Here is a 14116-nt window from a genome sequence, read left to right as displayed (position 1 = left end):
CTTTCTGTATTTAGCACGAGGTATAAATGAGCAGTCTCAGGACTGACTATTGCTGTTACAATAATTCACTGATTTCCTTAGAACATACTCTCCCCTGAAAGCACCTTGTAGATTGATTTCAGTCTAGGCTAATAACTTGGTTGTCTAAGAGAAAAAATATGCTTGCTTTAATATTTAAATTGTGAATGGCATGGCAAGGAGAAATACCAATATAGAAAAAATAATATATTCTAAATGGAAGACTTTCAGAGAATTTTGAATACCTTAGCTTAAAGCTATATATCAATTATATTAAATTTAAGTTTAAACAATTGAATTTTAAATGAAGATACTACATAAAGTCAACTCTCATTGTATTTTATTCTATAGGACACATTTATTATTTACCTGCTATATTAACTTTATTCTAGGCTGATGCTCTGTAAAAAAAAATCTAAATCTCCATGACATACAACAACATTTATTTCTTATTCCTGTGTCTGCTTCAATCTTTGTATTCTGCTTCAATCTGTGTATTGTAAAGGAGACATGTGTTTCCTTTTGGGGGAACCTTCTCTACTTGAGGCATGATCTTCCACTGGCAAAGGGAAGAAGAACCAATAGGGGTGAAAACACATCACAATTTTTAAGTCCCTAGCTCAGAAGTGAGACAGCGATGACTACTCGTACTTCATGGATCAAGGCAAGTCACACAATGAAGCCCACATCAATGAGGTGGGAAGTAAAATCCACTTAGGGTGATCCAGGGCAAACGGGGAGAGAGATGAATGAATCATGAGCAAATAATGCAATTTACCAACCTGCCCAGAATTTTTAATGCAATTCAATATATATTGACTCTTTTTATTTTGTCTAAGTCATTGCTTAAGACCACATCTGATGCTTTACAGGATGCCTCACCAAAACAAAACTAGGAGTTTGTTCCTGTGATTATTTCCACTTTACATGACTAGAAAACTGAGGCTTGGTGTTACTTAAGAGACACCTAAGGTTAACTAATACAAGATCAAGTCAAGTAACTTGGCCTAGTACCCATATGGGTTAGTTTGAATTCCTCAGAAAGCTGACTCAAGCAAGCACTGGTGCAGGTAGTTCTTTTGGGAAGTGACTCCCAGAGGCGTGGGGTGGGGGATAGGGGAAATGAGTAGGGAAGGGAGAACAAGCAATAGAGGTGCTGTTGTGGGTCATTCTGAGATCCATATCTCTTGTGACCCTTGGGGAGCCTGTCTCTTTAACTGAGGATTGCACCTTGGGAGACCTAAATCTGTCACTTTTGGGCTGGCCCTGCAGATGGGCTTACTAAATTCTTCTAGAACTGGAACTCGCATGCAAAGAAGCAGAGAGATGCACATGTTTGAGGTTGGAAATCTTCAGCAACCACAGAATTTGTTCATAGTTACAGGTAAACTCAGGCTAGGTCAAGAAAATAAGGCATGAGGCATCAGCTGTATCTTCTGTACCATTTTTTTCAACATTTACTCCAACATGCAAATTTAACAAATATATCTCATGATTTAAATATCCCTTTAGAATGCACGCAAAAGGGACTGTGTTTTAGTTGTCTGTTTATAAAGGATCTCACTAGCACAAACATTTGGAAGTGGCTGTTGCACACTTTGGCTGATTGCTTTCCTTTTATTTGAAAAGAACTAGTTTATAATCCATTAAAATAGGTAATTATATGCCACAGAATAATCCTTTTAATTTTTTTAGTGGAGAAATTGAATATCTCAAAAATAAAATTGCCTAGGTTGAGGTATGGAAACATATCTAGTTAGCAGTTCTGCCAGTGTCCAGTATTTAATTTCACCTCCAAATTACACCACATGCCATGATCTTATTTTGATTTATTTTGCCATAATCAGTCCATGTCTATTATTTTTAACTAAAATAAGTGATCTTTTTCATGATGCACTACTAAAGTATATTTCAAGTCTGCATGCTAATTAATAGTAACTTATTTTTACCCATAACAAGTATACACCCACATATTCATGTTTAAACAAAATGATATATTTAAAATCACTTTGTAAATTATAATGCACCACAGAAATATTCATTATTCCCATCATTGCTATGCACAGATTTCATTCTTCTTGGCATGAGGAGGTATAATTTATTCTAATACCCTTTCATATTTTTCCTTTATATTTCAAATCAAGAAAAGTCTAATTGCTGCACATTTATAAAAACTATCTAAAATCTTACTAATTGTTAATATGACTGCCACCTAGAAACTGTGTCTATTTTATAAGATAACTCAATTGATATAGATGGCTCATAGGAAGTAGTGGTATATCCAGGAATAAATGTTTACAGCTTTTCTCTCTCTACTTTTCTCCTTAAGTTTTTCAGTATTAACATGTATCATAAGTCTGTCATTTTTAGTATTCATGGTTCTGTACTGTTCTTTTCAGTCCCATGATACAGATGGACACAATGAGACACAGAAAGGTTAAGCCACTTGCCTATAGTTATAGAGCTAGTGAGAAGTAGAGCTGGGGTTTGAACCCAAGCTATTTGATGCTGGAGGAAATGTGCTTAGCCACAGACACATACTATATCTTATACATATTCTTGATGTCTGAATGGAATCTGCAGGGAACAAGAATGAACCATTTATGCCATCTACCACATAGCACACTGCTTTCCAACTCACCACTGCCTTTTCGATATACTCTGGCAGATCTGACTTCTCTTCTATCATGATACTTCTATCTCATTGTTGTGATGCTTCATTTCATGCTAACTTCTATAACATACATAAAAATATTTCTATAATTCTTGCATTATATTTTCAATACATATGGTTTTAGTTTATGAATACGCAATCATGTGATTACGTAAGCTTCCAGCCACAACTTCAATGTGCTATCATAGATTCTATGATTAAGTGGCAGGGGATGGGAGAGAGCTTTTATCCAATATGAGCTGACATAGCTGCTCAAATTATTTTCTGGGCCCATCAACTTCCTATAATAACAAGCAGTCGACTCACATGAGAAAGAAGCAACATGTACAGGGGATGTACAGAGTCAGACGGGTCACTGTAGCATTTTATTGTACACTTGTTAGGAGCCATGGCAGTCATGAAAGATGAAGGAAGGGCAATTTCATCACATTCTAGAATGTAATTTACTCAGAAAAAGCAAGGCAGGTTTTTTGCAAGAAATCATCTCTATTTTTTTTGGTCCATGTAGTGATGAAAATAAATACCTCTGTCCCATGGCCAAATTATGAGAGAAAATATTAAAAAGTGATTTAATATCTGGTGGGTACTCAATGAATTTTTAAAGAAATGAATTGATAATAAAGACAGAAGGTTTATAATTAACAGAGCAGTCTGAACTGTATGGTGAAGTGGAGAGAAAAGACATTAGCCTGGAACTCATTAGGTCTCAGATTTAACTGTGGTATTGATTAATCATTTGATTTACTCAACCAACTCTTATTAACTACCTCTTTCTGCTTGAATGTACCACATTGGGTATACAGAACTTTCAAAGTCATAGTGGTCTTCCTGTGGTCCCACATAGGGGTGATGGGTGGTATGAAGACTGCATATTATGTAAAAGAGTAATGTGTTTGTGTGCATGTGTGTGTACACACTCCCATATAATAATGATATGGTTTGAAAAATGCTAAAATGGATGGATATATCAGAAGAATTGCTGAGTTCTCCGAAGGATGGAAGGGTGATTGTGCAAATCTGATATTTGAACCTGATCTTGAAAGTGAAAGTTAAATCACATTTCAGGGACTGCAGGAACAAAGGACTAAAGAGAGGGTGTGGCTTATTCAGGACGACATTTGACTTGGGTGTCTAGGGTGGACCTGGTAGGTGTGTGTGCAGAGGGGTCAGGGGTGATATTCCATTCACAAAAGCATTTGAGGTCAAATTGTGAAGCTCCTCATATGCCATTCCAAATAATCTGGCTTTAACCTCAGGACAAGCATTTCTCAAACTTGAATAATGACTCCAGAGTTACTTATTTACTTACCAGATGAATGATGATGCCATTAATTGACAGGAGGAGTAGAATACCTGGGTTTATTTGGGAAGATGAATGATATTGTTAAGGTACCTGGAGGACATCTAGGTGGAGGTATTAACCAGAGTCAGCTGTGTCACTGTGCAACTCAGGACATTGATCAAGATGAAAAATATAGATTCAGGTGTCATCAGTATCAGTATATAGTGGTGGTTACAGTGGAGGAAGGAGTCACTTTGCTTAGGGAGAATAAACATTGTAGACCAAGACAAAAAGAGATGAAGAATAGATAGGACCCTGGGAAAATGCCAATATTTCCAGGGTGAATGGCAGATAAGTCAGTGATACATATTAGGAGCAGGCTTTGTGTCTGAAGGGTAACCAGGATGCAGTGATATTTCAGATCAGAAAGCTGGTGTACACTTTCTAGTAATATCATTCACTCTGGGAGTTTCTGTTACTACATGCCAGCTGGCTTGTATCCCTTAAATCTTTATTTTCAACTAAGATCTGTCTCTTGGTTTTTTGGGTGCCTACATCCAACTCCCTACTACACAAATCCTTCTTCTTGTCTCAAAACACTCCAAACTCATTATTTCCCAGTCCTTCCCATACTGTCCTTATATGTATAAACTCAGTCATTCTTCTTCCTGGGATCTCTAGACTCCAGTTTGAGTAGGATCATTGGCTGTACCTCTTCCCAATCCCCTACTTCCATATTTAATGAAAAACTCATTCTTAACAGCAATACCTATTGAATATATCTTGCTTGTATATACCTCTCTCCAGTCCCACTGTGATTCACCAATACAGGCTATCATCACTTCTTACATGGATTAGAGTTTACAACCAGCTAATTGGTCTTCTTTCTAGTCTTAACTCCCCCTATGTTCTCCATACTGTGAAATTCATTTCTAAAATAGTTACATCTATGGCCATTGCCCTACTTAAAATTCTGCTGTGGTTTCTACCTGCCTTCTGGCCAAAGTTTAAGGCTCTTCATCATTTGGCTAATGAGGATTTCTCTGTCTTCTAGAGTCATTTCTGCCACTTTTAGTCCCCCTCCTCCTTCTCTAGTACCTTCAAAAGACCATGTTCTTTTCCCCTCATCCTGATAGTTGGACCTGCTTTCTTTCTGGAGTTCTCTTCCACCTTGTCTGCCTCTATACTCTTAATTAAATTTCAGAATACAACTGAGTTGTCACTTCATCAAGGGAAGCACTGGATTTTCCAAGTTAGTTTCCTTCCTCTATGCTGATGAGAAAACACCCTACATTTTTCTTTATCAAGAAACTTATCTGTAGATCTACCATCTATTCTTTTTGTACATACATTTCTCTCACTATGCTACAAGAACAAAAGGGTAGGAACTTCATATTTTACAGAGTTTTATTTCTACCATCTAGTAAGTAACTATATGTATTTATCTCTTGACTTAATAGTCTTAAATAGTAAAGTTTATGTATTAGCTTCTTATTGATGCTATGAAAATGACCACAAGTTTAGCAGCTTAAAATGACACAGATTTATCATGTAACAGTTCTTCAGGTCATGAGTCTGAAATTGGCCCCAGTGGGGTAAAATTAAGGAGCCAACAGAGCCATGTACCTTCCGCGGAGGCTTCAGGGCAGAATCAGTTTTCTTGTCTTTTCCATTTTGTACAGGTTGCCCCCATTGTTTGGCTCATGGCCCTCTTCCTCCATCTCCAACACCAGCAACATTGGGCCAATTCCTTCTTATGCTGCTATCTCTTTGGATTTCCCTCTTATGCTACCCTCTTCCCCTTGTTGGGACCCTTTTGATTACACTGGACCCCTGGAATAACTCAGAATAATCTCCCTGTCACAAGTTAGCTGATTAGCAAATCTAATTCCATCTGCAACCTTAATTCTCTTTACCATCACGGAAAGTTTTAAAAACAATTTAAATGTAACTATTTTAAAACAAATAAGTTTCAACAAAACTTATTCACAGAATAAGTTTTTATCATTCTGGTGATGGGGACATGAATGTCTTTGAAGAACCATTATTCTATCTACCACAGGTTAATGGAATTAATGTCTGCAGAGGAGGAAAATGATAAGAGGCCTGAAAAGGAAATTTTGTCTTCATTAACTTAAACTGCCTGAATTGAGCAGTGCTATGTAACACGTTCTATGCTAAGGGCTGGGAACACACTTACAATCCAGTCACTGTCTTGGAAATGAGAAAGGATACAGGTGACGTTATTAAGAAAAAAATGATTGTAGGATGATGAGCAGTGAAAATCACATCACATTGATTGCAGAGTGAGTAGGAAATAAAGAAACATCTTTGCCACTAACTGTTTTTCATTTCTTTTGTCTCATAATTTAATTATTTTAGAGCTCCTCATTATAAAATGACCACAAATGTCACCTTTGGCCCTAGAATTCTATAATCCTATGATCAAAAGCTATTACTCAGATTTAATGGAAAGCATTTTTCATGCCATTTTCCTTTCTGCTCTCCTCTACTTTGCATTGCCATTTTGTAGCATTAGTAACATGGTAAATCCATTTTGTAAATAAGTCCCAAATTTGGGACCTTTCTTTCTAATGCTCTGGGGTATCACATTACCTTATCTAATGTTTACCATTCATCTTCCCTATTTCTCATTTCCTGTCTCCTCATTTTTTGGTGGAAGCAGAAAATGAACTGACCCTAATAGCTCTTCCATATCACTTAATAGTCCTCTCTTTAAGTGAAATAAACTCATATCCCTTTATATTCCTTTACTGTGCATATTTTTAAACTGTTATCAACTTTACTATTTCTCTCTATCCCTAAACTTATATTTTCTGGGTCACCTAAGTGAAGAGGATCTTCAATTAACATATTCACCAGTGCCCTGAAGTAAATAGTATTCTTCAAAAATGTTTTTCTAGCACAGATTATGATTAATGGTCCTGTGTCTTAAGGATTATTTTTGGTGTTCATAGAACTGGTTTGGATTTTTTTTCATGCTTTTACTCTCATCATCTTAGCTGATAGCATATAAGGGGCCGTCTCATGCAAACTCTCCATGGCCTCACTCCCAACTGCCTTTGTAATTTCATCCCATTCCACCAACATTCTTCACATTTTAGAGTGCAACAAAATTGAATGGCACATAATGAAGACCACGCCCTTTTGGTTTCTTATCTCCTTGCCTTTGCCCTTGCTGGTTCCCCAGAAGGATGGAGTGTTCCTTCCTTTTCCACCTTTTTTCTTTCCTTTTTTAAAAATCTTTTTTTACTCAGCCTAGCCATCACCTTCAAGAAAATGTCTTCCCTAACATCCATGTGTCTACATATCCCTTTTTCTATATTTCTGTAATACCCTTGGAATATATGTACCCTTGCTTATATAAAATATTTCATATCTATCTGTAATATATGTATTTTCTATTAAGCTGTGAACTTTGGCAAAGACTGAGTCTTTTTTACCTTCAAAGTAACTAGTGTAAGACCAGCACACACTAAGCATTCCACAAATTATTATTCTATAAATTACTGCATAAATAAATGATCTCATTATATTCTAACAGCTCTGTGGCTTAAAATGCAATTAATACTGTCATTCCACAGATAAAGAGACTGAGGCCTGGTGATATTAAGGCCACAATTCTAAAAACTTCTGTGCTAAAGATGGATACCAGTTCCCCTGATTCAATGTTCTCTGTTTGCCCACTGTCATTTTGGTGCAGTCACTCACTGCAGTGATTCATGAATATGACAATTATCTCACATTTGTAGGGGACTGAGCATCTCAGGAATATAAAACTTAATAACAGGGCCAAAGGTCATTGCAGTAAGAAAATATGAAGGGCCAGGTTTACTGAATAAAAATGGCTTTCTTAGGAAGTTTAATTAATTCTGAAATAAAATACAGTTTTTATGTAATAGTAGAAAACTAATTTTATATGAGTTTTCCCCATAGAGGGAATAAAATACAATGTTGGTCATTTTTTGCAGTTTATGAAACAGTAGTTCTTCACTCTTTGGTACCTGCAGGGCATAGTTTCTAAGTAAATTTTTCCAAAAGAGACTTTCTTCCTTGCCTCTCACATTAACATATGCAGGCATATTTTATTAGTAAAAGAAAATCAAGTTCCAGCCAAGATGGAGGCATAGGTAGGAAACCCTTTGCTTCCTTGAACAACCAAAAGAAGGATAACAAGCGATCTAAAAACAATGAACAACCAGAAGTGCCAGAAAATCAAACTGTGTGGAACTCCAACAACCAAGGAATTAAAGAAATAGTCAACCAGACCAACCAGACCAGTAGGAAGGAGATGAGGGAGGTGGGGCAGATGGGCAGAAAGAGAACCCAAGGCAAGGTGGTGGACTGCGTGAGTGGGGCTGGCTGAAAGGACCTGCGGTGAGGTGGAGGACTGCATGCAGCTGGCTGAATGGGAAACTAATATTCAGAGCTGACTGTGGGCTATGGCATGGGTTGCAATGGTGGGTGAAACTCCCAGACTCACATGAGAGTTTGTTGGAAAGTGGGGCTAGAGCCCAGCAAGCGAACTGCATTGTTCCCTCTCTGACCCAACCACCACAGACAGAGACACAATGCAGCAAAGAGAGTTTCCTGTCCTGGTGAATACCTAAGGCTCTGCCCCTTACAATGTAACAGGTGAGCCTAAACAAAGAAATATGGCCCAAATACAAGGACAGAGCAAAACTCCAGAAAGAGGGCTAAGTGATAAGGAGATAGCCAACCTATCTGATGGAGAGTTCAAAGCCCTGGTAATCAAAATGCTCACAGAACTGATTGAGCTTGGTCACAAAATGAAGAACAAATGAAGGGTACCCAAAGTGAAATAAAGCAAAATATTCAGGGAACCAACAGTGACGGGAAGGAAACCAGGACTCAAAGCAACCATTTGGAACAAAAGAAAGAAATAAACATCCAACCAGAACAGAATGAAGAAACAAGAATTCAAAAAAATGAAGAGAGGCTTAGGAACCTCTGGGACAACTTGAAACATTCCAATATCCAAATTATAGGGCTGCTAGAAGGAAAAGAACAAGAAAAAGAAATTGAAAATTTACTTGAACAAATAATGAAGGAAAAATCCCCCAATCTGGGAAAGGAAATAGACTTCTAGGAAATCCAGGAAGTCCAGAGAGTCCCAAAGAAGTTGGATCCAAAGAGAAACACACCAAGGCACATCATCATTAAATTACCCAAGATTAAAGACAAAGAGAGAATCTCAAAAGCAGCAAGAGAAAAGGAGACAGTTATCTATAAAGGAGTTCCCATAAGACTGTCAGCTTATTTCTCAAAAGAAACCTTGCAGGCAAGACAGGGCTGGAAAGAAGTATTCAAAGTGATGAAAAGGAAGGACCTACAACCAAGATTACTTAATCCAGCAAAGCTATCATTTAGAATGGAAGGGCAGATAAAGTGCTTCTCAGATAAAGTAAAGCTAAAGGAATTCATTGTCACCCAGCCCTTATAATATGAAATATTAAAGGGATGTATTATGTATTTAAGAAAAATAAGATAGGGAGAGGAAGATGGCATCTGAGTAGGAAGGAACACATTCGGCTTCCCTCTGCACATGGGAGAAAACCCTGGCCGATCTACAGAGTACAGGAGCAAGCAACCAACATACCTCAGCATATGTGAAAATAGGGGACCAAGGATTGCGGCAGAACCGAAAAACCAGTCGGTGAGAGGAGTGCTGCAACATGGTAGGGTCCCAGGGACCAGTGCAGGGTCTGGGAGGCTAAAGCCCCAGGCCCAGCACCCACTGCTGGGTTTGCCACAGAGTCCTTGGGAGAAAGCCAGGACACCTGCTCCCTCCTGAGCCAAACAAGGTCTGAGCGGCACCAGGAGGAACCCAGTTGCTAGCAAACACACAAGGGTTATGAGCACCCTCAGAGTCTGTGGACACCCGTGGGGTTGGGTTGCGCAAAGGGCCCTGACTCCACAGTCACTGGTCTGGCTGGAGTTGGGCTGGGAGAAGCCAGGTTGCAGTATGGAGCGGCAGGCTTGAATAGGAGGAATTTCTCAAGTGGAAGGAATGAAAAGACAGAGACTGTTTGGGGAATTCTCCTATAGCAATTGCTCGGGCCTTCTGAGTTTGCACAGAAGGTTGTGCTTGTGTGGAGGACCCTGCCCACCCCCATAGCACTGGGAAGGGTGAGGCAGTCTGGCCGAGGGTGTGAGCATGGGACCTGATAGCCGTACCACAGCAATAACCCTGTGGAAAGACCTGATTCCCACACCCAGGGCACAGGGCCAAGGAGCCACTATAGCTCCTCAGACAGTGCACGCTGCTGACCGAGTACAGATCTGGAAGGAAAAAAAGCCATACCAATCACCCCTCAGACTGCCCAAAACTCCCCACCCCCAGATTAGCCCACTTCAAAGTTTCCTGAACTCTATTACTGTAGTGGTTAATTGTATTCTCTCACACACTATACCTATTTACTATCCTTTACTCTCACCTTACCTCAGAATCTTTCCTCCCACAAACCCACTGCATTCTAGATCCAACTCACAATCCTTCCTTCCACAACAAGAGTCTTATCTTCTTTCCATTCTTTCTAAAAATCAGCTAGCTGGGTGGACAATCACGGTTAACACTGTACATAGCCAAAGGATCTCCTATCTCTTCTCTACTGGTTGCTACTATAAATATCATAGAATACTTTCTTGCTGTCTTAAACTATTTTGCCTTCCCCCTCCAATGGATCACAAAAAAGAGTAGGTGGAAGCGGTGAATGCCAGGATACCCACTGGAAGAGGAAACCCAACAACAAAGGAACCACTAACAGATAACAACAGAAGAAGGTGAAGGAGGGAGTGGAAACCACACAAACCTCAATCCAGGACCTATCTGGAAATACAACTAAATAATAGAGACAGTACCCAATACACACAAATGAACAAGAGCAAGAGAGAATCCTCAAAACCTTATACACACGGAGGAATCAGCTTCCACACAACCTGCCCTCACCAGCACAAAAAAATACAAGATGTGGTGAACACAGTGACCCTTATTTAACCAGCTGGTGGGAAGTACCCACCAAAGAAAAGCCCAACAACAATCAAAACCCAAAGACAAACACAGAGCCTACTTAAATGACAACCCAAGACCAGTGAGCTTGGGAGAGCAAGGAAACTGCACCACTGAAACTCACTGGTATTCTACCACAGAGGTTCACACCACAAACCCAGGGAGCTAGAAAAGATCAATATAAGAAGCTGAGGTTAACAAGAAGAGTCTCACAAACAATGGTAAAACAAAGAAACAATCCCCAAATGAAAGGAAAGGAAGAAACCTCAGAAAGAATGCTAAATGAAATAGAGGCAATTCACCTATCAGATATTGAGTTCAAAGCAATGATCATCAGAAAGCTCAATGAGCTCAAAATGAGCTACCAGAAACTGCAGGGAAGCTACAATGAACTCACTGAAAACTACGTCAACATGAAAAAGGAAATAGAAACTCTCAACAAGGGCCAAGAGGAAATGAAGAATACAATTTCTGAACTGAAGAACACAGTGGAAGGAATGAAAAGCAGGATCGATGAAGCAGAAGATCGGATCACCGAGCTAGAGGACAAAGTAGAAAACAACACACAGAAAGAGCAAGAAAAGGAAAAGAGGCTCAGAAAGAATGAAGAGGGATTAAGAGAAATGCAAGACAATATGAAACATAATAATATCCGTATAATAGGGATACCAAAAGGAGAAGAAGAAGAGCAAGGGATAGAAAACCCATTTGAAAAAGTAATGATGGAAAATTTCCCTAATTTGATGAGAGAAAAAGTCACACAAATCCAGGAAACACAGAGAGTCCCAATCAAGAGGAACCCAAAGAGGCCCACCTCAAGACACATCATAATTAAAATGGCAAAATTTCAAGACAAAGAGAGAATCTTAAAGGCAGCAAGGGAGAAAAAAGAAATAACATACAAGGGAGCCCCAATAAGGCTAACAGCTGACTTCTCAATGGAAACACTCCAAGCCAGAAGAGAATGGCAAGAAATATTCCAAGTAATGAGAACCAAAGGTCTGCAACCAAGGCTACTTTAACCCAGCAAGGCTCTCAATCAAGATAGAAGGCCAAATAAGAAGCTTCCCAGACAAAAAAAAAAGCCTAAAAGAATACACCTCCACCAAACCAGCTCTGCAAGAGATGCTAAAGGGCCTGCTTTAAAGAAAAGAAGGAAGAGAGAGAGAGAGAGAGAGAGAGAGAGAGAGAGAGAGAGAGAGAGAAACACAGGTATGAAAATGGCAATGAATAAGTGCCTATCAATAATAACCTTAAATGTAAATGGATTAAATACTCCAATCAAAAGACATAGAGTAGCTGAATGGATAAGAGAGCATGACCCACACATATGTTGCCTACAAGAGACACACCTCAGGACAAAAGATATACACAGACTAAAAGTGAAAGGCTGGAAACAAATTTCCAAGCAAATGGACAGGAAAAAAAAGCCAGGGTATAGCAATACTCATATCAGACAAAATAGACTTCCAAAAAAGGGCCATAAAAAGAGACCCAGAAGGTCACTTCATAATACTCAAGGGAAGAACCTACCAAGAAGACTTAAACATTGTAAAGATATATGCACCCAATATAGGAGCACCCAAATACATAAAGAAAATCTTAGAGGACTTCAAGAAAGATATTGACAGTGACACAATTATAGTAAGGGATTTTAAAACCCCACTTTCAAAAATGGACAGATCTTCCAAACAAAATATCAACAAAGATATTGCGGAATTCAACAATGCTCTAAAGGAAATGGACTTAATTGATATACATATAGAGCCCTTCATCCCAAAGAAGCAAAATATACATTCATTTGAAAAGAATATTTGAAATATTTTTGAATATTTGAAAATATTCCAAAGATAGACCACAAGATAGGACACAAAGCAAGCTGCAACAAATTCAAGAAAATTGAAATTATACCAAGCATTTTTTCTGACCACAAAGGACTGAAACTAGAAACCAACCCCAAGGGAAGAAACCTGAAACATTCAAAATCATGGAGATTGAATAGCATGCTATTACATAATGAATGGGTCAAGAAGGAAATAAAGGAAGAAATCAAAAAGTTTCTGGAAGCAAACGAAAATTAACTCAGAACAACCCAAAACTTATGGGACACAGCCAAGGCAGTCCTGAGGGGGAAGTTCATAGCAATACAGGCCTACCTAAAAAAGTTAGAAACATTTCAAACAAACAACCTAACCCTATGTCGACAAGACCTTGAGGAACAACACCAAAGACAGCCTAGAGCAAGCAGAAGGAAGGAAATAACCAATATCAGAGCAGAATTAAATGACATAGAGACTAAAAGCACAATTCTAAGGATCAATGAATCCAGGAGCTGCTTCTTTGTAAAGATAAACAAAATCGACAAGCCTTTAAGTAGGCTCATCAAGAAAAAAAGGGAAAAGATCAAAATAAACACAATCAGAAATAAAAGAGGAGAGATTACAACTGACACCACAGAAATACAAAGGATTGTAAGAAATTACTACGAAGAACTGTATGCCAAGAAATTTGAAAACCTAGGTGATATGGACAACTTTCTAGAAAAATATAATCTTCCAATACTCAATGAAAAAGAGGCAGAAAGCCTGAACAGATCAATAACAGCAAAAGAAATTGAAGCAGTAATCAAAAAACTCCCGACACACAAAAGTCTGGTTCTGGATGGTTTCACAGGAGAATTCTACAAAGCATTTAAGGAAGAGCTAACCCCTATCCTTCACACACTATTCCAAAAAGTCCAAAATGATGGAAGACTCCCATATTCTTTTTGTGAAGCCAGCATCATCCTAATCCAAAAACCGGATAAACACACAACAAAGAAAGAAAACTTCAGGCCAATATTGCTGATGAACATAGACACTAAAATCCTCAACAAAAATATTGGCAAACCGCATCCAACAATACATTAAAAAGATCATACTCCATGACCAAGTGGGATTCATCCCAGGGATGCTAGGATGGTTCACTATTTGCAAATCAGTAAATGTAATACATCACATAAACAAAAGCAAAGACAGAAATCACATGATCATATCAATAGATGTGCAAAAAGTATTTTATAAGGTACAGCACCTGTTTATGATAAAAACAC

Source organism: Phyllostomus discolor, chromosome X (assembly GCF_004126475.2).
Source record: "Phyllostomus discolor isolate MPI-MPIP mPhyDis1 chromosome X, mPhyDis1.pri.v3, whole genome shotgun sequence".
In the NCBI taxonomy this organism is placed as follows: Eukaryota; Metazoa; Chordata; class Mammalia; order Chiroptera; family Phyllostomidae; genus Phyllostomus; species Phyllostomus discolor.
This window is presented reverse-complemented; position numbering follows the sequence as displayed.